The sequence below is a fragment of the Apis florea genome, unplaced genomic scaffold, assembly GCF_048593485.1.
Source record: "Apis florea isolate Af1SG1 unplaced genomic scaffold, ASM4859348v1 contig_3068_pilon, whole genome shotgun sequence".
NCBI lineage: Eukaryota > Metazoa > Arthropoda > Insecta > Hymenoptera > Apidae > Apis > Apis florea.
This window is the reverse complement of record NW_028256700.1, coordinates 191,125-214,249: the sequence shown is the minus strand read 5'-3', so window position 1 is coordinate 214,249 and position 23,125 is coordinate 191,125. Positions and strand designations below refer to the sequence as shown.

The 23,125-nt window shown below is 41.7% G+C and overlaps 1 protein-coding gene and 2 long non-coding RNA genes across 4 annotated transcripts in view; 2 read left to right on the top strand and 1 right to left on the bottom strand.

Moving 5' to 3' along the window:
* The window catches only part of Hr4 (nuclear hormone receptor 4), a 140,450-nt gene that overhangs the window by 95,291 nt on the left and 22,034 nt on the right, over positions 1-23,125 (bottom strand). The window lies entirely within an intron of this gene.
* Positions 6,231-9,151, top strand: LOC147657586 (uncharacterized). The gene is made up of 2 exons (XR_015292075.1): positions 6,231-7,954; positions 8,025-9,151. It is a non-coding gene; the product is annotated as an uncharacterized LOC147657586 (long non-coding RNA).
* The window catches only part of LOC147657585 (uncharacterized), a 36,066-nt gene continuing 30,062 nt past the window's right edge, over positions 17,122-23,125 (top strand). The window contains exon 1 of the long non-coding RNA XR_015292076.1: positions 17,122-17,370. This is a non-coding gene — a long non-coding RNA (uncharacterized LOC147657585). The remainder of the gene's footprint in view (positions 17,371-23,125) is intronic.

Here is a 23,125-nt window from a genome sequence, read left to right as displayed (position 1 = left end):
GGCTCGGTGCGACAGAGAGAGAGAGAGAACGGGAGTCGTTGGTGCGTTAGCTCGCGGAGGTCGTTGACCGAGGGATGTCGGAGGGAGGGTAGGGGAGGGAAGGGTCGGAAGGGTTTTGGAGGAAGGCGGAGGGGAGCGTTGCATCGACCGAGGACTCAGCTGTGCATCGGCACGGCCCCCTCCTTCCCCTCCCCGGCGCCCCTCCGCCAGCCAAGTTCGCCAACCGAGCGAACTCCCTCGCCTCGGCCCGGACCTCGCGCAACCACCGACCGAATCGACCACCGTCACGGGGGGAGGGGGGGGAGGGGGATGCTGCGCTGTGAACGTGACCCTCAAAACGTGGCACGCCGCCGTGTACACACCCCCGCCATCCCCAGACACACCGCCGTGTATCCATCAACGTGGCCGCACCGACGGTTAATGAATCGGGAGAGACCTCTATATCCTTCTCGGCGAGGAGGAGAAACCTCCCCGGCTGCTCAACTTGGCCGGCCCTCTCTCTCCCTTAAGACTGTCCGCCGCGTGTGGATAGATAGAGCCCCCCCTCTCTCTCTCTCTCGACGGAGAGAGGGTTCAACGAACCCTCGAATCCACACACCGAATCCGCCTTTCGTCGCCTCCTGGTGCAACGCGTCGCCCCTCGTCGCCGCTATCGACTTCCTCCTCGCCTCTTCGTCTTCCACTGTGTATATATATATATGTACGTATCGGCTTGCTTCTTTGCCTGTTCGATCGCTAGGATTCCGTCCTTTCTATCTTCGACTGCTTTATCTTTCTCTTGTTTCCTTCTTGCGAAAAGAAGGATCTTTCGGATCGCGCGCGTTTCGAGGAAGGAAAGGAGGATGGAATGGAAAGGAGCGAAGGTATATTGGTTAGAGAGGGAGATTGGAAGAAGAGGGTTACGAAGGAGGTAAAGAAATCGGTGGTATCCGATCAAAGAGTATCCCTTGATGGCGTGCATACATCGCGGATTGCAATCAGGGCTACGCAACAAGTCGGTTGAAAGGGGACGATGTTATTGTTACGATTACCCAGATCGCGTATGTTAAGTATGTTAAGTATATAAGAACGTTTCCAACATCTTCCTCTTCCCTCTCGTTGCGTACGTAATAACTTCTTCTTCCCCTTTTTTTCTCCAAATTTCTCTTCCACGATGGACGACTTAAGAAACGAATTCGACTTTCGAACGAAACGACCGACATCCTTCTTCCGTTTCGCGGCGGGACCTCGAGGCATAACCGATACCGGCGCCACTCAGAATGCCGTTGCACTCGTTTTACGATCGACAGACCGGTAGTCTGCCGCGTTACACGATATACGAGCGGCTCTATATCCACGTGTCTGCCTGCCTCGGCTCGTTTTACGAAGACAGAGAGAGAGAGAGAGAGAGAGAGAGAGAGAGAGAGAGGACCGTTTCAAGAAAAGACATTGGAAAACTTTGGAACCGCTGGACAAGAGAATCTCTCTCCCCACGATGCGATCAAGACAGGTAATAATCACGTTACGATCGACTTTCTTCCTCGTTTCTCCAAACCGCCAACCGAAAGTTCTCCAATTCGTGTCTTCGTGGAAACGAAGATTCTCGGTTTCAATTTATTCCCCGCCTTGACGAGAGCGGCTCGTTCGCTCGGCCCAAGTTCGAATTCTTTTAAAAAGGGGCGATCGTTCGGCTTCCATATCGAAGAAGATGATTTCCAGTTATGGGGCTACGCAGTATCCATGACAACGTGTGTGCCAGCCTGATGTACGCGTTACACACGGCCCCGAACGATGGGGTAGGTCAACGTACGGTTTGTCGCTTGGCAACCTAACAACCTTCCTACCCCGCGACCAACTCCATCCAAGGATACTAGACCCCTTTTTTTTCTCTCTCTCGCTCCTTTTTTCTTCTTTTTTTTTTTTTTTTCCTTTCCTTTTTAATCAGTGCCTTTGTCCCGCGACTTCGATTGTCTCTCTCTCTCTCTCTCTCTCCATTCCCCCCCGAAACGCTGCGAGGAACGCGGAAAGGGGACGAGGAGGAGGTGCAGGGAAGTTTGATCGACGCCGAGAGAGAACACCCCTTTGGTCGGTGTCGAGCTTATTCGAAAAATCGACCCCCTCGGAGAATAACCCACATTCGAGGAGAGGCGCGAGGTCGTTGCACGTTGCTCCTCCTGCAGGAATTAACCCTTCGTCACTCCACCAGTTAAGTCAGTCTTTTTTTCAGGTTTCACGCAGATTTTGTTGATCGGTTTCCTTTTTCTTTTCTTTTCTCCCTTCGAATGTTGGTAAAAGATAAAGAGAGGTGAAAACGCGTGAAAATTGTTTGTGCAAACGATAGGAAGGGCTCGAAGAAGTTGAGAAATCGGCCGCGTAGGCGAATTAGGTTGAACTGCGAGCAATTATGACAGGATATGATTTAGCCTGGCTTTCTTAAACCGTCAATTTCTACGTGCGCGCGAACGTTGGTCCGCACGGCACAGCGGTGCCGGTCAGGGACGGCCTTTGACACGTATTCCTCGATCGAGCTGTTGCGCTATCGGCGCAACGATACAGGACGAGTAATTGTTTCGTTCGTGAGCGTGTAATCACGAACGTTGAAGGGGGAAATTGGTGTTATTGGTTTTCGCGATTAATGTTCTCGGTTGTTCTGTGTCCAAAATTTTGAAAATTAGAGAAAACGTTTAATCTTGGCTAATTTTCGCAACGATCTTTTTGTTTTTGAAGGAGTGGGATTCGCGGTGGGATTGGAAAAGGGGATGACAAATTTTTCGAAAGGGAAAAGTTTAGCCAGCTTGCGTTAAACGCTCGGCTGGCTATCTCATTCCATTCCAACCGGATCTTGAGAAGCCGCGTTGTTGATTCGTATTACACGCGTTTCTGCGACTGACTAAGTAAGTGAGCTTTGAGAATTTTATTTTTAAATAAAAATTAGGTGGAGTTTAAGAAACGGTTGCGTTTTTAAAAACCCTTTCCTATCTAATCGTGAAGAAGGCTTGGACGAGCTAATCCATAAAAAAAAAAAAAAAAATGTTAAACCTGATCGTATCATTTTTACGAGAAACGTTTCTTGCTTCGTTGAAAGAGGGCGATTTCGAGCGATATTCTCCCCTTAAAGGTCGATAATTCGAAATAATAAGGAGACAAATCGTTTCCAATAACTGGATTTTTTTGCTCTCTTTTTCTCCCCATCGATCCGAAAGAACAAAGCTTGATGGTTCGCGATAAGCGGGCAAAAAGAAAAAAAAAAATACCATGAACGCTCGTCGCAAGAAGAGATACTCTAAAAATACCGATTTTAAGTATTAATAAATCGTTGAACATTTTTTTTTTCATTCCAATTTAAAAATTGGAAACGTTCGAAGGAACAACGAACTTCCTTCTTTCCATTTATTTGAATAAAGTTGGAACAGCTTCGTAAAGTAACGTAACGACGTAAACCGTTTTAAAAATATACAGGGAGCAACAATAACAATAAAGCGTCGCTCGGCTTACGACGATCCCCCGGTTAAAATTCGCTGGGAAGAAGAGGAAGAAAAAAAAAAAAAGAAAAAAAAAGATGGAAAGAAAAGGTATCAAACACCCACGCACTCTCGTCGCGATCTCGGATATCAGAGCGGCGCAGAAATAGAGTTCTAATTCAGAGTCACGGGTCATTAGTAACGGGACAATGCCGAGAAGCGTAAAAATTCCGCTGTGACCGTGGAACCAGAAATTCCTTGAGACACCGTTAATAATAGAACCCGTCCACACGTCGCAGCCACACGCCCAGGGAACAGATAAGTCCTCCTTCCCCCCCTCCTTCCCCTCCCCCTCCTTCCCCTCCCCCGGATGAAAGCAGCAGCAGCAGCGGCAGCAGCTGCTTTTCAATTTTCACCGTGACATCGGCCTCGAGCCGATAACGAGTCGTGAGCAAACAACCACCAGGTTGCACAGATGCATGTGTATATCTGGTATAATATCTGTGCCCCAACGTCGCAGAACGTTATATTCGCACGAGAATTGCGTGTATTCGGGAGGGGAAAAAAAAAAGAAAAAAAAGAAAAAAATATTGAAATCGATATCAAATGACGTATTATTTACTTTTCAACCATTTGTATCGTCTGTGGATTCGGTAATTGCTACAGCAGCGCTTCGTCCGAATTGATTGTGATCGAGCATCCATCTGTCGGCGAAAGAAAGAAAGAGAGAACGGGGAAAAGGGGGCGCGAGGAGAACGTTTCGACGTCCTAATCAGATGCGAGATCGGAAGGCTGACCGTTTAAAGCTGAACGCTGTGAACGGTTTTAAGATTAATTATAGAAAGGGAGCGTCACTGGCCCCCGTCGTATGGAACTGTCGCGCGAGCCGGAGAAAGTCACGTGCGACCGATTAGTATCTAAATGCTCTCGTTTCCGCGTATACGCGATGGGCGGGGAAGTTGGAAATCGTTGTTGCATAGACAGTTATTGGAGAGAAAAACGGGTGAAATATATAGCGAGGAGGAGTGGAGTATGAAAATTTAATAGTGATAGCTGGAGTAAAAAAAATGCGTATCGATATAACGTACAATTGATTGATAAGTAAAAGAATGTAGAAATCACGAAGAGATAATTCTCGTTTCCCAGTGTCAAATTGAACGTCCCTCGTGTTCATCGTTTCCCTAATCTATTTCCAATATCTCCAACGAAGCCCCCGGTTGCTAATTGTCGAAATTAACTGGGAGCCAACATATCGTAGAGCAGCTACAATAGGACGGTTTCAACGCCCTCGTGTGTTCATCACCTTCCCGTTTCTCTGATTAACAGTGCATTTGTCAACACGTTTTGAAAATGATCAAACAAAATTTCAAATAACATTACAATTGCGTTTACCTTGATACCTTTGAATAATAATCAATCAGAATTGTGCGTAGATGTAACAATAACGACAAACACAAGTTTCTCTAAAACTTAAAACTCGTTTGCCCTTATTATCGTCAATTATATATCCTTCGTTTTCCATCCCTTGTGAATAAACTCAACTTATTACGCGAAAGCGGAACAATGAAGAAGAATCGAAGCTAGTTCCCGCACATAACGCAATAAAATGCCAGGATTCCCCTGCGAGTGTATCGCCTCCTTAATCAGTAGCGCGCGTGGTGCAAGGGGTAAACAAGACTCGTGCCTATTCCCCGATCGGGAAACCGGCGAGCGAATCCACGAACGATCGGGGGGGGGACCATTCCGTACGCTCAAGAACCAATCCTACTATCTTACGGTCGCTTTGTAACCGATCGATCGTCTCTCCCGCCCCTCGCGTCTTAAATCTCCTTTTTTTTCCTTTCTCCTTTTTTTTTTCTTTTCCCTTCTTTCTCCCTGTCTTCATCCCTCTCTCCTCTCCCTTCAGACACCGCTAGACAAGCGTGTTTCTTCGCGGCGACCGCGCGATTGCGCATGCACACCGCACTAGCGTCAGATTAAATTCGAAACGGCCTGTAAAGCGTTACCGAGACACGTTGTGTTTTGTGTAGTTTGGAATACGTGTAGCGCAGAGTGCGCCGTGGGGTCAACGACCCGTCTACGCTGTGGAACGCACGCACACCGACCCACCAGCCTCGTACACACACGGCACGCGACCGTGGCGTGGCATGTACGTGTGAACACGGTGAGCCAATATCGCCATGCACCTCCGCCAGATGGAGCTGAATCTCTCCTCCTCTCCCCCCCTCCCTCCCTCCTACTCCTCCCGCCCCGCCCCTCCCCGTCCCGCCCCGCGGCCGCTCCTGTTCTAGCTGTCTCTGTCGCTTTCAGCGGCTGGTAACGCGCCTCTCTCGTTTCGCTTCACGCAAGAATCTAGCCTAGACCGCGTAGGCCATGGAATATATGGAACGATAGACGGCCAAGTATAATATTCGTAACGAATTCTCGAGCGACGATAAGGACACGCAACACGTGAACACACGTGTGCGACATTTATGTATGTGTGCACTTATCTGTCGAGAGTTATACGTATTTCGTTCTCACCGAAAGTTTTTTTCGGTACTAGAGTAGCAGATACGTTAGGATCGTTCTTCTTCGGGCTTCTTTGCTGCGACGGGCCGCAGCTTTTTCGGATTTCAAGGGTGATATTATTTTTAGAGGGAAAGGTATACGGGGTACACGTGTATCTCTCGATACGGGATGATCGGAGTTTATTCTCGGTCGATGGAGACTATTTTCAATTGTAAGTCTTTCGAACGACGTCATCTGTCTGGAATGCAGTTAACGAGATTTTAAATAAAGAGATTTAGAGGTATTTAAGACGAACTTTTAATCTTTCTTTCTTTCTTTCTTTTTTTTTTTCCTTTTTTTTTTTTTTTTTTTTAATTTGCAGTTTGGAATTTTAAAGTAGGATAAATCCAACAAGGTTTATGAAGTAAAAGTTTTTTTTATCGAAATATCTCAAACGAATTTTCATAAACATCATCTCATCATAAACGTGGAAGGAAGCGGAGTACAGAGAATATATTTACGTAATATAATTAACGATGTGCAACGAGACGCAATAAACGAATTTATTATTATATATAGTATGATGCATATTTAAAACTCGTAAAAAAGCATGCAATGGGACAGAATCTTCGAAATGCATCTCTTATATCGCAGATGCACACGAGATGATAATTATATTCTATTTGTTATTCTGAAGTTTAAGACAGATAGAAAGCTATATACGTATGAGTCTCCCTTCTTAACGCTGGAATTATCGCAGTCGAGTGGCTACACAATCGAGCAATTATAAACATTATTCGAATTGTGGCCTGACGCACGGAAGCTCAAAAAGCGGAAATAGCTTTTACGTTAACGGATCGGTACACAGTGAAAAGTAGAACGATCAAATTCACGGCAAGCAAACGGTAACGGTATTCGTTAATGTATTATAATACACGATTAAGTTACTTAAAATTTGCTATCACGCGAAGGGCAAACGTAAAACGACATAAGAATCGACATACAGAGATAGAACAGATCGCTTTTATCGAGTTGTTTTCTGATTCCAGAAAAAAAAGAGGTAAGTTATTTTCTTTTTATTGATATCTAGTTTAGAATACACTTGTTTTTGAAATTGTAAATACACATCGTTAGAAACATTACATATAATGTTAACAATGTTACAATGCTTTGATAGAGCCTTTCGCGAAACATTCTCTATTCTCTAGCACATTTTGCCATTATTACGTACATAAAAAACAACTCTTTCAAACATCAATGAATACAACGAAACGCCATTTCTGTCTACAACTCATTAGAGCGTAAGATTTGCTCTCGTATCGTTACAGTCCCCAGGTCCTTGACCTGTCCCAGTCCACCTCGTTGCCGCTGTGTCCGTCAACACACTCCCTATACGCGCGAATCGCTTACTTCTGCCGCCTGTTTCTCTCCTTTGATCCGCGTTGATCGATTACGACATTCGAGAATCATTCTGCTCGATGACAACTGCAAATCTCGTTGAAAATCAAGCAAAAATTTCAATTGACACTCACGACCACCACGCTGCAACGACGTTACACCATCTGCACAACCGAAAAGCGACGAGGAACGCCGAAGATGGCCGAATGGTTGTCAGTTGTTGACGAGAGTCGCGGTACGGCGCACGTGCGAGTAAAACAGTGACAGATAGACGGAAAACGGGATAGTCAGAGAGAGAACGAGCGAGCGAGAAGGTTCGAGCCGCGTGCGAGTGGGAACGAGGAAGGGCGGTGTAGGAAGAGGGGAGCTTGAAAATCGACTGGACGTCGTCGTGCACATTCGTCGCGTTTTCACGGTCAGGCTTTATCGATCGTAGAAGGAGGGCGAAGGAGCGGAAGGAAAGGAGTTTCGGAGTGCATCAAAAGGGCGTTGAACCCAGCCTTTCGGCAGTCGCGGCGCCCATAATGCAACGATTGTTGTACCCATCCGCCCCGACAGCTGCCGAACTCGTAACGTTCTTTTAACGAGCGCACGAACACTGATCAACAGAAAATTTTCTCTCTACCGTAAGTTAACGAGAACCAACTATCGTAGTTTCTTTTTTTTTTTTTCATTTTCTTACCGTTTATGTCGTAGACGCTTCGTGTTTCGTTGGCGTAGGTCCGAAACGTCGTGTTCTTCGCTTCCCAGGAACGAAGACTGCCGCGTGTTTCGTAACCGACAGACACAAAGTGAACGTGAAACGTCATCATGTCACAAGCGTTCCGGTCATTTTCGCGCGGGCAATGTGTTTACATGGCGCGAAACTCGAGTCACCCTGACCGCTATTGCAGAGAAATCGTTCGCACCGTTTCTCAGTTTAACAAAACCGACCAACTATCGCGTTTCGCAATTATATATACATTTTTACCGACCGAAATGTTCGCGAAGATAGAATGCGGTGTCTAAAAAATATTATAGTCGGAACGATGAAACGTACGCGCACCGATTCTGCTTACGGAGACCCGTCACTATTATTATTATCAGGAATCCCTTTTCGGCCGTGTTCACGCCCTTCGTGGTTTTTCCATGCATCCCTAGAGAGAGAGAGAGAGAGAGAGAGAGAGAGAGAGCAAAAGGGGGACGAAGTACAGGGTGGTCGAAAGAACGAAGATCAGAAAGAGACGGGTGTATCGTGTACGAGGATGCGAGAGAGAGAGAGAAGAGAGAGAGAGAGGGAGGGAGAGAGAAAATAAAGGGGAAAAAGAGACAGAGATAGAGTGAGAAGCAGAGAGGGAGAGACGCATGTGCGAGCAACAACGATGTATTTCGGTGCAGCGCTCCATACACCGCGTGGAGGTCAATGCCCGTCCTTACTCCGGCCCAAGGAAGGAGCGGGAGGGTATGGAGGGAGCGATAGAGGGGCGTGGAGGTCGGGGAAGGGAGACAGAGGGCAAGCACTGAGCGGAAAAAATGAACAAACATTCAGAAAGACCAGAAAAGGGACGCATAGAGTGCTCGTGCACCATTCCTCTCTTCCCTTTCTTTACCTCGTGTTAACTTTCATGTTAATTGACGAGCTAAGATTTATGCTTGATTTAAACGACCGCTTCGAGTTCCGTCACCGTGCTCTCCCCTCCCCCTTTCTTTCTTCCCTCTCTTTCCCACCGTTGTTCGTATTACGAGAGAAAAAGCTTTTAAACGATACGATTCAGCGTTTATTATTTATAATTTCCATAACCATTATTTGATTAAATGATAAATCGTTAAGTAATCTGTATAAATATTTACTCGTTATATCCTTTCGATATTAATGATTATTAATCGTTTACAGATTGATGTTTCTCCAGGAATTTTCGAAATTAATGCGTTAATAAAAATAACTTTTCCAACTCTACTTCTAGCTTTACCTCGAAGCGTATATTCCATTTTATCAAATTCTATTTAAATAAATACAGAAATATTAAATATTTAGAAAAATACAAAGAAGAAAAATAAATAAACGTGGGCATCTTTCCGAAATTTCTACGAATCCACTCGTGTTTCGTACAAGACAATGTCCGATACCGAATCCATTCGCGACGATGACTTGCCCCGGCTCAGCTTGGACTTACTTCGATAACGATAATATTTATTTAAGAGGCGAGCGTTGCGTCTAGCAGGCACCGCTACTAATTTCCACGTCCTGCCGCTTGTCTAGCCGCGTGTCGTTCGTTTATTTTTGGTGTTGATTATGCAAACTTTTGACGCGTTGCCAATCAGCCGTGATGATTCACGGACCACCAGAATTGATACCACCACGGGCCGAATATCTGTTCGGATGTAAAGCACGTGGCTTTACATCCATTTTGCGGTTCACGAAAATCCCTAGACTCGTACACGATTCTAACTAGACTTGCACAACTACAGTGAATACAAACGTAGATATACGAACGAGCCATTTTTAAAACGAAAAAAATTTTAATCTCGATCAAAGCAATTTTAATTTTTCTAAAAAAATCAAACTTTATATGTGTGTGTGAATATATATGATTAAGAAACTAGTGGCACAAAAGTAGGAATAAAATTATAATCTTGATCCAAGTTAGTACGCGTTTAATTTTTAAAAAAATACTGATGAATGTATATATTAAGAAACTCGCGTGCGTTTAAAAGATTCGACGAAAGATTCGATCTGGCAACGATTTTGGTGCACAATAAGTTTTCGCGTAGAAGAAAGCGTGATCTTTGGACCAAAAGAGGAAACACGTAGCAGACTGGTTGCTCGTGCAACATTGATGAGACATTACGACCTGTGTCGGTGGGCCGGGATATACGATTGCAGACATACCGAATGTATGTACTCTTAGGTCGAGTGTAATCGTACACGAGGCGCATTTGTGCGATGTTTCCTTGATTTACGAGTTCGGTTGGGCTCGATGTCGGTGCATCGAACGTTGTCTCCCTGTTCGAAACTCGTTACGGATCGTTGTCGAGATTTTAACGTCTCTAGGATGGGATTAAAAGGAGGCAGGCATTATTAAAATCGTACATTAAAATTACTCCTTTTAATTACCACGCAAATACGAACTTTTCAAAGCGGGAAATAATAATTATAAAGCTTTCAAACGAAGTTCGAGAATTCTGTTTCTCTTTGTCCTGATTTTATGCCCATTTGGATTAATGGAATTTAAACTCGAATCCGGATGAAAATAATAATACGTCAACTCGGAGCTCGAAACTCGGAGAAGTTGATTCAATTTTTGTTTAAACTTTCCTCGTACTTTTCTTTCTTTTCAACGGGACGACGTTTGATCCCGCACTCGAGATAATTCGAATAAAAATTTGTCGAATTAAGCCTTAAGAAAATTCGTTTTATACTTTGGAACGGAATATGCAATTACGCTCGCGTGTGACGTTCAACGATGTTTATACTCGGCTACTTCAACGTTTCGAGGATTAAACGGAAAATCCATATGTTTATCCATAGAGTGGATTCGATTCGAGATAGGAACACCGTTGAAAGGGGAAACAAAGAGAGCGGAATATTTGATATCGGCGCGGATTAAAAAGAAATTAGAGGCATCGTGGGAACAGAGACTGTTTTAACGGTGACGTCGTGCACACCTCTCATTTATCGCCGCCATTAACCCAGTGGCACAAGGTCTCTTCCTTTTTTCTCTTTTTCATTCCTTTCGTCGGCCACCCCCGAAATTAGATTATTCGAAATTCTCTTGCCACAATCACTGCTCTTCTCCAGATCAGCACCTATAATAATAGACATTGTTTTCGCGCTTGTTCAAACCCGTTATAACGTCATTTCCGCCAAGAATTTCCGCCTATTTTCTCCCCATAAACGTGGAATTCGTTCGTTGTTGCTTAAAAATTGATCGAAACGTTTGAATTCGAGATAATTTTATAATTTGCCGATGATAAATAATATTGCTGATCCTTTCTTCGACGAATGAATATATGTATCACGACACAGGTATTGTAACGCAGCATCGTCAATGCACGGCGGGAATTACGAGTTGGCGCAGCCACGGCGAGCACAATAGTTTACCTTGGATCGATGAGCGGTGAATTTCGAAGTTCGGTTTCCTAGAGGCGCATCCTAGAGAGCACATATTCATAGAGCGTAAAGCAAACAGAAAATCGATTGCACGCGAATGTTTGAGGATTCGGTCGTGGCCGATACACGATGAGCTGTAAATAAATAATTCCGTCCGCCCGAAGAAATAGCTGATCACGAATTGACTCGATAAATCGCATCGTTTCTAATCATATCGAATCAAGCATCGTATCGTAAATTTCATCTCACGCTCGAATCTATCAAGAATTAATCTTAACAACTTCGACAATATTTAGTTTGAATTTTTTTAGTTTAGCGAATAGATTAAGCTTTTTATCTAGATTTTAGCTAGATTTTCTTCTAGTTTCAGAAAGAAATTACTTCCGTAAAGAAATTGACGATTGAAGAGAGAGAGAGAGGAACGATGAAGATGAAGCAGGACATCACAGGAGCCAAGAAAGACACCGCACTGAGATACGTAAAAAAATTCTTTCTATACGTAGAAAATTTTATTATTATATACAATCACATTCTCACGATTGATAACCTTGTTAAGTATAAAACACGACTGTTGACAAAATATAAAAGTTTTAATTTTCGCGGGTGAAAGAGTTTCAAAAAAATTGTTGATTCGGCTTAAGAAAGGTTAGAATTCGAAGCCAATCCAGTGGAACGTGAAAAATTGAACGGAGCCACCTGTGCGAAAGAGCGAGCGCCTCGAAAAGGATGGAAAGATGCATGCTCCCCACTCCTTCGTATCCCTGTTCCTCTTCACCCCGGACTATTTTTCGAACTAGGTTGGAACCGGGTGGAAGTGTGGATTAGGAAGCCTTAGGCGAGAATGAATTATGAAGCCGCACGTACAGAACGAGGAAACGTCTGTTTCGAACGTGTATCCTCGGAATATCGCGCGCGCGTGTGTGTCTGTGTATTTATATTGTTTCTTGGCCGACCACCATCCGCCTCTCCTCCTTTCCTCATTTTCGCTCTCTGTGTACATTCTTTATTGGATTTGTCATCGGCCGCTATACACAGTTGTATAGGCGCGGCAACGATTTAACGAGCAGGGAATTGCGTTTGCACTTTTGCTTCTTATTCGCGCACACGAATGAATGAAACGTTTTTAGATTTATGATTTATGCGCCTCGCCTTTATCGCGACCTCTTTTTAATGCTAATCGCTTCTCGCCCGATTAAAACGTTTCTGGGCGGCGGAATAGGTAGAAATAATAATAATAATAAGAATAACGCAACGAACCGATTTAATTAGGCATATTATAAGCATTTCTACAATTCACGGATAAACTTTTCCATTTCGATAAACTTCGATTACGATTTTCAACGATATTGTCGTAGTACGTTCTTGTGGCATGGAACAAGTTACGCAACGGAAGGTAAAAAGGACTTGGGTATATCGAGAATCACGCAACAAAAATATATACAAAAATTTTTATTTCTAGCCGAGGAAAACAATCGATGCAAAGTTATACGAATATACACAAAATATTCCCACATATCTTTTTTTATTTCTAGAGAGAGAGAGAGAACAACTCTTAAAAGAAAGAAAGAAAGAAAGAAAACACGGAGATCGATAATCAAAGGAGCAAAGGCGCGTCGGAAGGAGCGTTTAGAAAGTAATATCCCGGACAAAGAAACGGTGATTATCCGAGTGAGTATAATGGCGGTAGCCGGCCGACGCCAGGAAGCGAGCCGCTTAAACTCCCCTGGTTGCGGTGCAATTGCAATCATCTCGCTGCCTAGCTAGCTGCTGCTAGCCAGCCACTTTCACTGGTGACCTACTGTTACGACGTCCTGGCTCGTCGGTGACGCGCCACACACCGTGTGTCTGATGACGCGCGCGCGCGTCGAGTCCGTCCACGCGTTAGCGGTGCACGCGCGCACGCGTGAGCCCTGTGCGTGAGAAGGAGGAGCGCGTGCGATCGCGAGGCCTGTTCACGATTCGTCCGCGCGCACGCACAACCGTTAAAGCGCGACCAGAAGGGAAGAGAAGGAAAGATTGCGGTAGCTGTTCGCAGAACAACTTCTTTGAACGTGGCTCTGCCTGATTGGTTGTTTCTCGTCGAGCTGATACGATCGTATGTATATACGTATGGCGAGAACTTCCTTCGAGAGAGGATCTACGAAGTTCGTTGACGAACGATTTTTTTTTCGCCAATTTGCCACAAGTTTGGAACTGAGTTTATTTTTTAGTCTGTCCTATTTATATTTTTCAGAGATATTGGACGGAGAATAATATGTATCTAGGGAAGTTTGAAATGTGAGGTTAGATTGCACTTGCCACGACCGTGAGTAAAGTTCGAGCCGCTTATCTCTTCTCACACGGTTCCGTTTGGTGTTGGAAACATGTTTAACGCTCAATTTACCTCGCGAGCATCGCGTAATATATCCACGAAATGAACACGATATCTGGATCGTTCTCTGGAGATAGTTTGATGATGAGAAGCATACGTATAAATTGTAGGCACGATTTTTAAAGGTAAAAATTCGGATTTTGAGGAATCGTTGAAATAAATATTTCGCATTATTTCGCGATTCTCGTTCCAACTTTCAGCCGTTCAATATCCGTTTCGGATATCTCGATAAATAAAATTACGAATATCGCGTTAGGTTAGCTCGGTTCGCTCGAAAGTGTCAAATTTCGCCAGATATTTCCCCTCTTCTAAAGTTTCCTCCAAAGTGAATGGATAGAGGAGGAGGAAAAAGCAAAGAAGCGTGGTAACGGAGATAGAGAAATGGAGAGAGAGAGAGAGAGAGAGAGCTATTCGTGAACGGTGTATTCGTTGATGTAAACTACTCGATGATGTATTTTGAACGTTGGTGGTGGTCCCCTCTCGAAACCGCATTCAGACGATACAAACGATTCCCGAGGAATTAACGGAATCTTTTTGTGAGTTTAGAGAAGAGAGGATAAAATTGCTTCTTCTTTGCTTCTTTGCTTGCTTGTCAACTCGCGGAGTGAATTTTATCATGGAAATAAGAGATCGGTGAAACGCGATTGCCCGAACAATCGATTTTAAATATTACCAAATTATATTTCTTTCTCTTATTCTTTCTCTTTTTAACACTTTTTAACTCTTTTTTGATCTCGTCCTCGCCTTTTTCAAATTCCTTTCGAAATATAAAAATCGTTGTCGCGAGATTAGTACTATCGATCACACCGGATCGCTTTAATCACCTATTCCATCCCGTCCTCGTCAGTCTTCCCAATTATCCTGCAGCGCTCGGGACTTTGCCAAAGTGGCAAACTATCGGATTACCAACACTGCGAAGCAACAGACTCTCTCCCGATTCTCCGGGAGATTAACATGGAGAGCTTTGCGCGCGTAACAATAATCATGATCAACCGCAACAGTAAACAGGCACGCGTTTAAAATTTTGTATCGCGTTGTCGAAATTATCGCCCAACAATTTTTCCCCTCCTCTTTAGTAAGAAAAAGTGAAGAAATTAAGACCGTGTCCAAAGAATAATAAGAGCAACGGTGCGTTAACCGATATCTCTCGTCGAGATCTCTATCGTCGTAAATTGTTTATTAAGCGTGAAATATCTGGCCAACATTGAACACGTCCATTAATACAATCGCCGGACCGTTTCTCGTAAAACGTCCTCGACTCGAACGTTCCACGCGTTGGATTCACGACAGGAAAACGCGGAAGAGAAACGCAGGCCGTTGCCTCGAGAGGGCAAGGTGCATGAACCGTGGGTGGTTGCGCAAGCCGCAACCTCCTCCTCGTGTACCTGACCATGCAGGCGGGTCTCGGTTCTGGTGAGACCATGATCGCACGCAACATGCATAAATTACGTGGAACGAACGTGCACGCCTATACATACAAAGGGCAACGTCGTGATCCTGCGGCGGTGAAAGTTGCCCGAGGTCAACCCGCTGGCGACCATTCTTCACGCATCGTGGAAACGGAAAAAACTGGCGTTTATCGCAATACGATGATATTTCCGGGTCGAAGATGATAAAATTAGATATATAGACAATTTTTAGTTTGTTGAAAATGGCACCGGAATTGGTATTGGGTGCCATTTTTTGGTAACCGAGTATTTTGAAGGGGGAAAAATGGATATTTAGATTGAAAGTATCGATATCTTGAATTTGGTAAGTTTCGTGGAAATGGTAAGTACCGTTTTTGATAACTATTTTGAAAAGAAAAATGATTGGATATTTGGATTGAAAATATGGAAATTTGGTCGGGAATCTTAAATTTCCTAGATTTTGTGGAAATGGCACCAAAGTGGTATTATACCAGTTTTTGGTAATCGAATATTTTGAAGAAGAAAGTAATATTGTATCAAACGATGATATTTAGATTGAAAATATTAAAATTCAACGAACATCATCTTTAATTTCTCAGGTTTTGGTAACGACTACCTATTATTTTTAGTAATCAAATATCTCCCATTAAATAAAGAATATTGCGTATATGAAAGAAAATGCTAACATGAAAAAAGATAGGATATTCTTATATCACGATTTATGTGTGTCTCGTTAAACCGTGAATCTACAAATTATAATTGTAGCTTCGTTTGCGGCACTATTCACATGTCAATCTAAACGCGCGTCCCATTTCCGCTCCACTCACTTTCACTTAAAGTCATATTTATACTTTGACATATGTATGCTGTGTATCGTAACTTTTGTGCAATGCTCATAATTTGAAATATTATATCACAGTTTAATTTGATTGATTTTATAGGAGGAGAAAAATTATTTTGAAATTTTAATCGAATAAATTATATCATCGTATTTTAAACTGTTAACGCTTATCCCGATATTATGTGCCGATGTTATTACGGAAAAATAAAACGATAAATATATAATATATTTAACTATTCGAATCGTTTATTTCATTATGGAAAGTGAACCTTTAAATTTTTGCTCGTAAAATTTACATCGTATATTATTTTTACGTCATATGAAACACTGAAAATTTATGCGTATGAATTTTATATTTATATTTATATTATATTAGAAATTTAAATTCACGCGCACTAAATTTTTAATAGGTTCTTCTATTCTTTCCATTAGTTACGCTTTCAAATTTTTCGAATCGAATCAAATATTTTTGCAGAAATATTTTCACAAATCGCGAAGTTCTTTTTCGACCGAAAAAGAACTTTATTGACGACCAAGTAACAATCGTGCAATGCGCATTGAAAGATATTTCGTGTTGTATAAGAGAGAGAAAGAGGTCGCGGTGACTGGAAACGTAATGTCATTGCACTTCGGAAGCCCTGCAAAGCTTTCAAGCTCGTAAAGCATCGATGAACGCATGTAGTTTCATCGGGGTTTTGGAATTTTTAGGGCGTACGCTTATTTCAGCGAAAAATGTGTTACGTAAGGAATCGCAGTTTCAACCATTATCACGTACAAAAGATTGCTTAATAATTTTGTGCCAAAAATATAAAGATATCGAGATATTAAAAGCATTAAAGAATATTGTTTACAATTTTTTATAAGAAATTATTTTATAATTCTAATTTAAAAGAAGAAGAGGATTTGTAATCTGTAAAAATAATTGTTAAAATTATTATAACTCACATTTTGTTACATATCAATTAATATAACTAAAAATATAAGATAGTATCTTTAATTATTTTAAAGATTTTAACATATAAAAATATTAAAATACACACGTATAATCCATCTATCGTTTTCTTACACATTTTAATTTCTAACATTGCACAACTATTCAAACGCTGGCAATTTGAGAAGCCAGTTCGTAAAGTGCCGAAATATGTCGAAAATATGCGATAAATCAACCAATAAGGAAGCTCCAATAGATCGAAGGAAAGTGGGGCAAGGATACGGAAAAAGTCGATTTTTGCCGAAGATCAGTAGTTCGTAGATCCTCGAAGCGTATATGAGTGTTTCGCGCGTCGCGTCCTTGAAGCAAAATTGCCAAGCTATGGCGTCTTTTGTTACCGGTAAGTCTGCACCGTTTTATTCCATATTCTCGTAAATTTTATATTCTTCAGTGTGTAAAATCGTTGCGTCACGATGCATCGAAAGCGTATTCGTCTTACTGCGTTTAAATATTATTTAGATACTGTTATAAACGTACATTATCGATATATTATTGACCTAACCTAACTAATTCGAGAATCGAGTGTTATAATATAATCTTTACTCGTGACATCAGAGTTTGTTATTATCTTTTCTACTTTTACTTAGTTCTCCAGTAATAGATTTATTTTATAAATCTATTATAAAGATATTGACGACGAAGAGTGTAGAATCGAATAACGTACAATCGAGTCGAAATAAAATTCATAGTCTGGAAACAAGCGAGCAAGGCTGGTTCGTTATCATCACCGCGGTAGGATTATCTTACTTCTTTTTTTCTGTTTCTTTTTTTAATATCAAACAGTCAGCTGACCGCAACAGCGAGGTCCATTGTCAAGTGTCTCTCTTTCTTTCTCCACCGAGTTTGTTATCCGACAGGAAGGAAAGCGTGGTCGAGATTAAAGTCCCTCCATTGGCAAGGTTTAGATTGTTGCACCACATTCCCGACATTCAGAACCGTTTCATTTAAAGGTTAAGGTTTCCTCAATTTCACGATCAAACTTATAGATTGATACATATACGCGAAAATCTATTACATTTCTCTCTCCTTTTTCTTTTTAATACTCGCATTCCTTTTTCGACATAACATTCTAAGCCACGAAATATTCAGATACTTTACACACTGCGTGGAATTTTCGTTACCTAGAATATCCGAAGAGAAAAATTGGAAAAACAACAGGTTTGAATTATTCCGTTTTTATCGAAGGAAGAAATCGGTTTCCATCGAGCCGCAAGAAACGCTGTTTCCTTTCAGGAGCGGGCCACGCGGGTTTCGAGGCAAAGAGCCGTGACACCCGGCAGAAAGATAGCAACGTTCGGCTCCTTTTTTAAGCCGGCCGCTTTTTCTCCCCGGTTACTTTGGCTTTTAATAACTCCCACGCGTAAAAACGACCCCTCCGGTGTGGATACGCTCGGTGGATGCGGCTGTATAACCACCGCCACCAGTCAATGACCCTGCTTTTAATGCCGAATCGACCATTTGCTCTTTGCACGAAAGAGTCGGCTCGTTACCACCGCGAATGTTATTCATCGCGCCATATTTTTTTTCCTCCATAAATTTTCGTTAATATGTACATTATATATATATATATATATATATATAAAACAATGGTAAAGAAATTCTAAAATTCTTGTCACTCGTCGAAACCAGGTCAACGATAAACGTGATAACGTTTATAACGTTTACTTACATACACTTTACGTAAAGTGCGCGGAATATTTTAAGACGCTTGTTCGTTTTAACATTTCGATTATATTAATTTTAACGCAACGTGGGGGGGAAAAAAAAAAGTGAAAGGAATAAAAGTTTCAATCGTATGATTCAAGAATCTCCTTATCGACTAAAAAGATTTTTAATATCGCGTACGAATAGTTTTTAGAGAATTTGAGCAACAGCAAGCAATATCCTTCGATATTTGTTGACGAAATTATTGCGGTAAACCCATTTCAACTAACATAGCCTCAAAATTACCTACTCAAAATTAATTCTGAACTATAGAAACGAAGCTACGATTTCCTCAAAACGATTCCCAAACCTATCCCTCCCCCTCCCCGTAACACGACCTGTGATCATCTACACACTCCCCAAGTCGTCCACGCTATCGAACCCATGGAAATTTCCCCCGATCGACACCACTTTCCCCGCTTCCTCCTCGCCCCGTAAATCCTGTTACATGTCCCATTCAGTCGGCGCGTGCGCTCCGCCCCCGCCCCGCCGTGTTTTCGCGTCTCGAGATATTCGCAAGCACCGTTGCATCTCTGCACTCTGTATTTTTATGCCCGAGTCATCGCTCCCACGGTGTATTTTTATCCACAGCGAGTGATACGCGGCGTTCCTCGCGCCGCGGGATCGGGGTGGACACACCGATCGGGGAGGAAGGTGGGGAGCGCGAGGATGCCGAACGTTTCGTTTAGAGTTTGTAGAGATCGGTAAAGGATTGTTGGATGACGCTTTATCGCCGCGTTTGTTCCTGCTTATTATTATAGAATTATTTCAATTGGGTTGTAATTTTGGAAGGAAAGATGAATAGGAATAGAGATTTGTTTCGGCGAAGAAAATTGTTGAAAATTGGTGCGAATGAGAGTCAGGGTTGATGGAAAAGCTTTTAGAATTATTATTTAATTGGTAATATTGTAAATTTATTTCGTGAGATTTGGAGGTTGAAAGATTGTTCGCTTTTAGAATCATTTAATTGGTAATATTGGTAAATTTGAAGAGGACGGTAGAAGTTGAGATTTATTTCGTGAAGTTGAAAGTTGGTGTGATTTGGAGGTTGAAAGATTTTTATCAACGTTTTTGTTCATTTTTAGAAATTCATTTAATTCGTATTTTGTAATTTTGTAAATTGAAGAAGACGATTAAAGATTAAAATAGAGATTTTTTTCGTGACGTTGAAAGTTGGTGTGATTTGGAGATTGAAGTATTTTTATCAACGCTTTTGTTCGCTTTTAGAATTATTTAATTTGTAGTGTTGTAAATTGAGGAAGACAAGTTAGAAGAGAGATTTTTTTTCGAGAAGTTGAATAAATTAATGGTGAATGACTCAAAGTTGATTCGACTGGAAAATTGAAAAACTTTTATCAACGCTTTTGTTGGCTTTTAGAATTATTTAACTATTAATTAGTGTTGTAATTTTATAAATTAAAGAAAAACGATAAGTTGAAAGTTGGTATAATTGATTCGAATTCGAAAGAACCTTATCAACTTATCTTGTTGAGTTTTAGAATTATTTGTTATAATTCCAACCGATTTTATAAATGCACATTAGAGATATTTTCCAAGTTACGGAAAATTTCTATCAGAGCTCTCGATAGATTTTAGAATTATTTATTGTAATATTATAATTAAAAGTAGTGGGAGCAATTTCTCTGGAATGTTTCAGATTTTGAAAAGTTTTTCGAAGAATTTTCAACGATCGAAAATTCCAGAATTTTACCGATTAAATTAAAAAACATGCACGATAAAGATTTCTTTGAAAGTTGACAGATTTTTATTACTGGTCTTATTAGATTTTAATATTATCCAATAATCCAACTTCTTCGAGATTAAAAATTCTAAAATATATTTTAGAAATGCACAATAGAAGATTTTGAAAGAATTGTTCGAAGAAATTTATCAGATTTTTAAACGTGGAAAAAAATTAAGAATCGTGAATTCGAAATCACGTTAAGATAGCTGCGAAACTTGATTGACGAAAGACATACATATATAATATATATATATAAATTCCGCAACAGAGAAAAAATAAATAATAATTGCTTCGTCACGCCGACTGTCTTTCGTTTGTCAAACGATACGGATAACTGTCTCTATCTATGACAGATAACTTCTCGTTGGAGAAAGTATATCAGTGTCAACGACCCCGCGGTTACATAAGGTAGCGCGAGTTACTCTCTCATTCATCGCATCTTTATTATTAATGAAATATAAATCTAATAAATCTACGCCTACGTAATCCGACTGCATTGTTATTTCAAACGAAAAAAAAAAAAAAAAAAAAAATAATAATTACGAACCAAGCAAGATCGTACCTCCATTCACAATATACATTTATAATATAATTCCTCCATTTAAAATTTTCGTTCGCACGAATGGAATCGATATCGAGCGGCGAGGTGCTTCTGCTGTCCCACAAGAAAGGAAGAAAAGAGAGAGAGAGAGAGAGAAAAGAGGAGGAGGGATGATAGAGCGGTTGGGAAAATGCTATTACTCCCCGTTTCATTGACGTCATTTTTGGCCGTTGCCGAAAATTCGATGCGAAGCTTTTTCGCCGCGTTAAAACTGCGGGGTTTACCGCCGCAATTTCGTCCCGGGAAGAGAACCCGATCGGCGGTGTCCTTTTTTCGGCAGTCATCGGTCTCGGTAGCTAAATTAGTTTCACGGGGTTATTGGAGAGAGAGAAGAGGGGAGGGGAGAGGATCCATCCGAGATGGAAGATAAAAACGTACGGTGGCCCCGAATGCTCTCGAAGTCTGCCACCTGCGATCCGTTTCTTCGAAACGGAGTTTTCCGTTTCGCCCGGTGGAAATTGAAAAAAAAATTGTAATTGCATTTGCATCCATGTTCGAAAACTGAATTTTCACGAAACGAAAAGTTTGTGTTTTGTTGTCGAGATGAAAGATGATCGAATGTTTCAGAATTTTCTTGTCGAAGCAATTTTCTTTTTCTTTTTTTTTTTTTTTTTTCTTGTTTGTTAATAAAATTATGAAAAAAAAAAAAGAGATGGATCGGAGAGAGGTAATTTCGTTTCACGCGAAAGAGAAAAAAAAAAAGAAAAAAAAAAAGGATTAAAAACTCGACGAGGTTCGTTTGGAACAAAAGTTTGGAAAGTTGGCGGTATTTATAAAGAAACTCCTCGTGCACTCCTTGTTAAACCTTGTCGTCAAACCTCAGGTTTCGCGTTCGAATTATTTCGGCCTTCATAAAAAGCTATTTCTACGAACTATTCAGACCTCGAAGCTTCCGCCAAAGCCATTTAACGCGGCTCGTTGACTTCATTAATCGTTACGTTAACGACAGAACGACCAAAATAGATGCGACGTTCCATGACCTGGACTTTAGAATTTCGATACCACGTATTTTTGACATTGTTCGAGCTCTATCAAACTATATTTAAAAATCTAAATCATCTTCTTCGTTTCGACAAAGCCAAATTCATTTCCTAACCGAGCATATTCAATTATTCGATATTCAAATCAACGAATCTCCTACGATAAAAAATAGAAAGAAAGAAAGGAAGAATGAATCGCGCTATCGATCTCGAACGGAAAGATAAAAAAAAAGAAAGAAAAAGAAAGACTCGCCGCGTCATCAACTTCCCAAAAGAACGAAAAAAGAGCGGAAAAGAGAGAAGAAAGGAGGAAAGAAAAAGAGAGAGAGAGAGAGAGAGAGAATCGCCGCGAGAATCTCCATCGTAAAAATAGAAGGATGGGGGAGGAGGGGGAAAGAGAATCATCAACTTCCTAACACAAAGATTGGAAGGAAAGAAATGCTCGAGTTGGGGCCAGGCCTCGGTCTGGTGGGGCCAGGTGCATCGTCCTCCCGGGGAGAAAGTTGGTTGCAACGGCATAATACGCGATCTAGCCCAACCTAGGCCGGCGGACAGAGACGATCGTGGCAGCCAGGCCTAGGATAAGATTGGCCAGGATTGGATCTCGCTCGAAGCTACGCTCGACCGGTTATGAGGAACGGTTGTGCAACGCGGTTGCAAACCGCCTTGTGTCGGGAATGAAGAACTCTTCCGAGCCACGAAAAGTGAAACGAGAGATCCATCGGGCACGCGCGCCCGCCATCCTTCCCCTTCCATGCTTCTCTCTTTCCCCCCCCTCCCCTCTCTTCTACCTTTTTACGACGTCGATAACGTATTCCACGATCTTCGTGGCTGATCTTGCCACGGGCTAAATATCGAGGAAAGAAATCGAGGAGTAAGAAGGAAAAGGAACGCGAGAGAGACGTGACGATTGAATTCGAGGAAAATTATTTTACGAGGCTTGCGAACGTTGTAGTTTGAGTTTTTTTTTTTTTTTTTTTGAACGAGGAACGGTTGTTATGGTAACTAGAGGGAACTTTTTTATGTTTCGATAAATCGTTTCGAAGAGTTTTTAGAACAGGTGTAG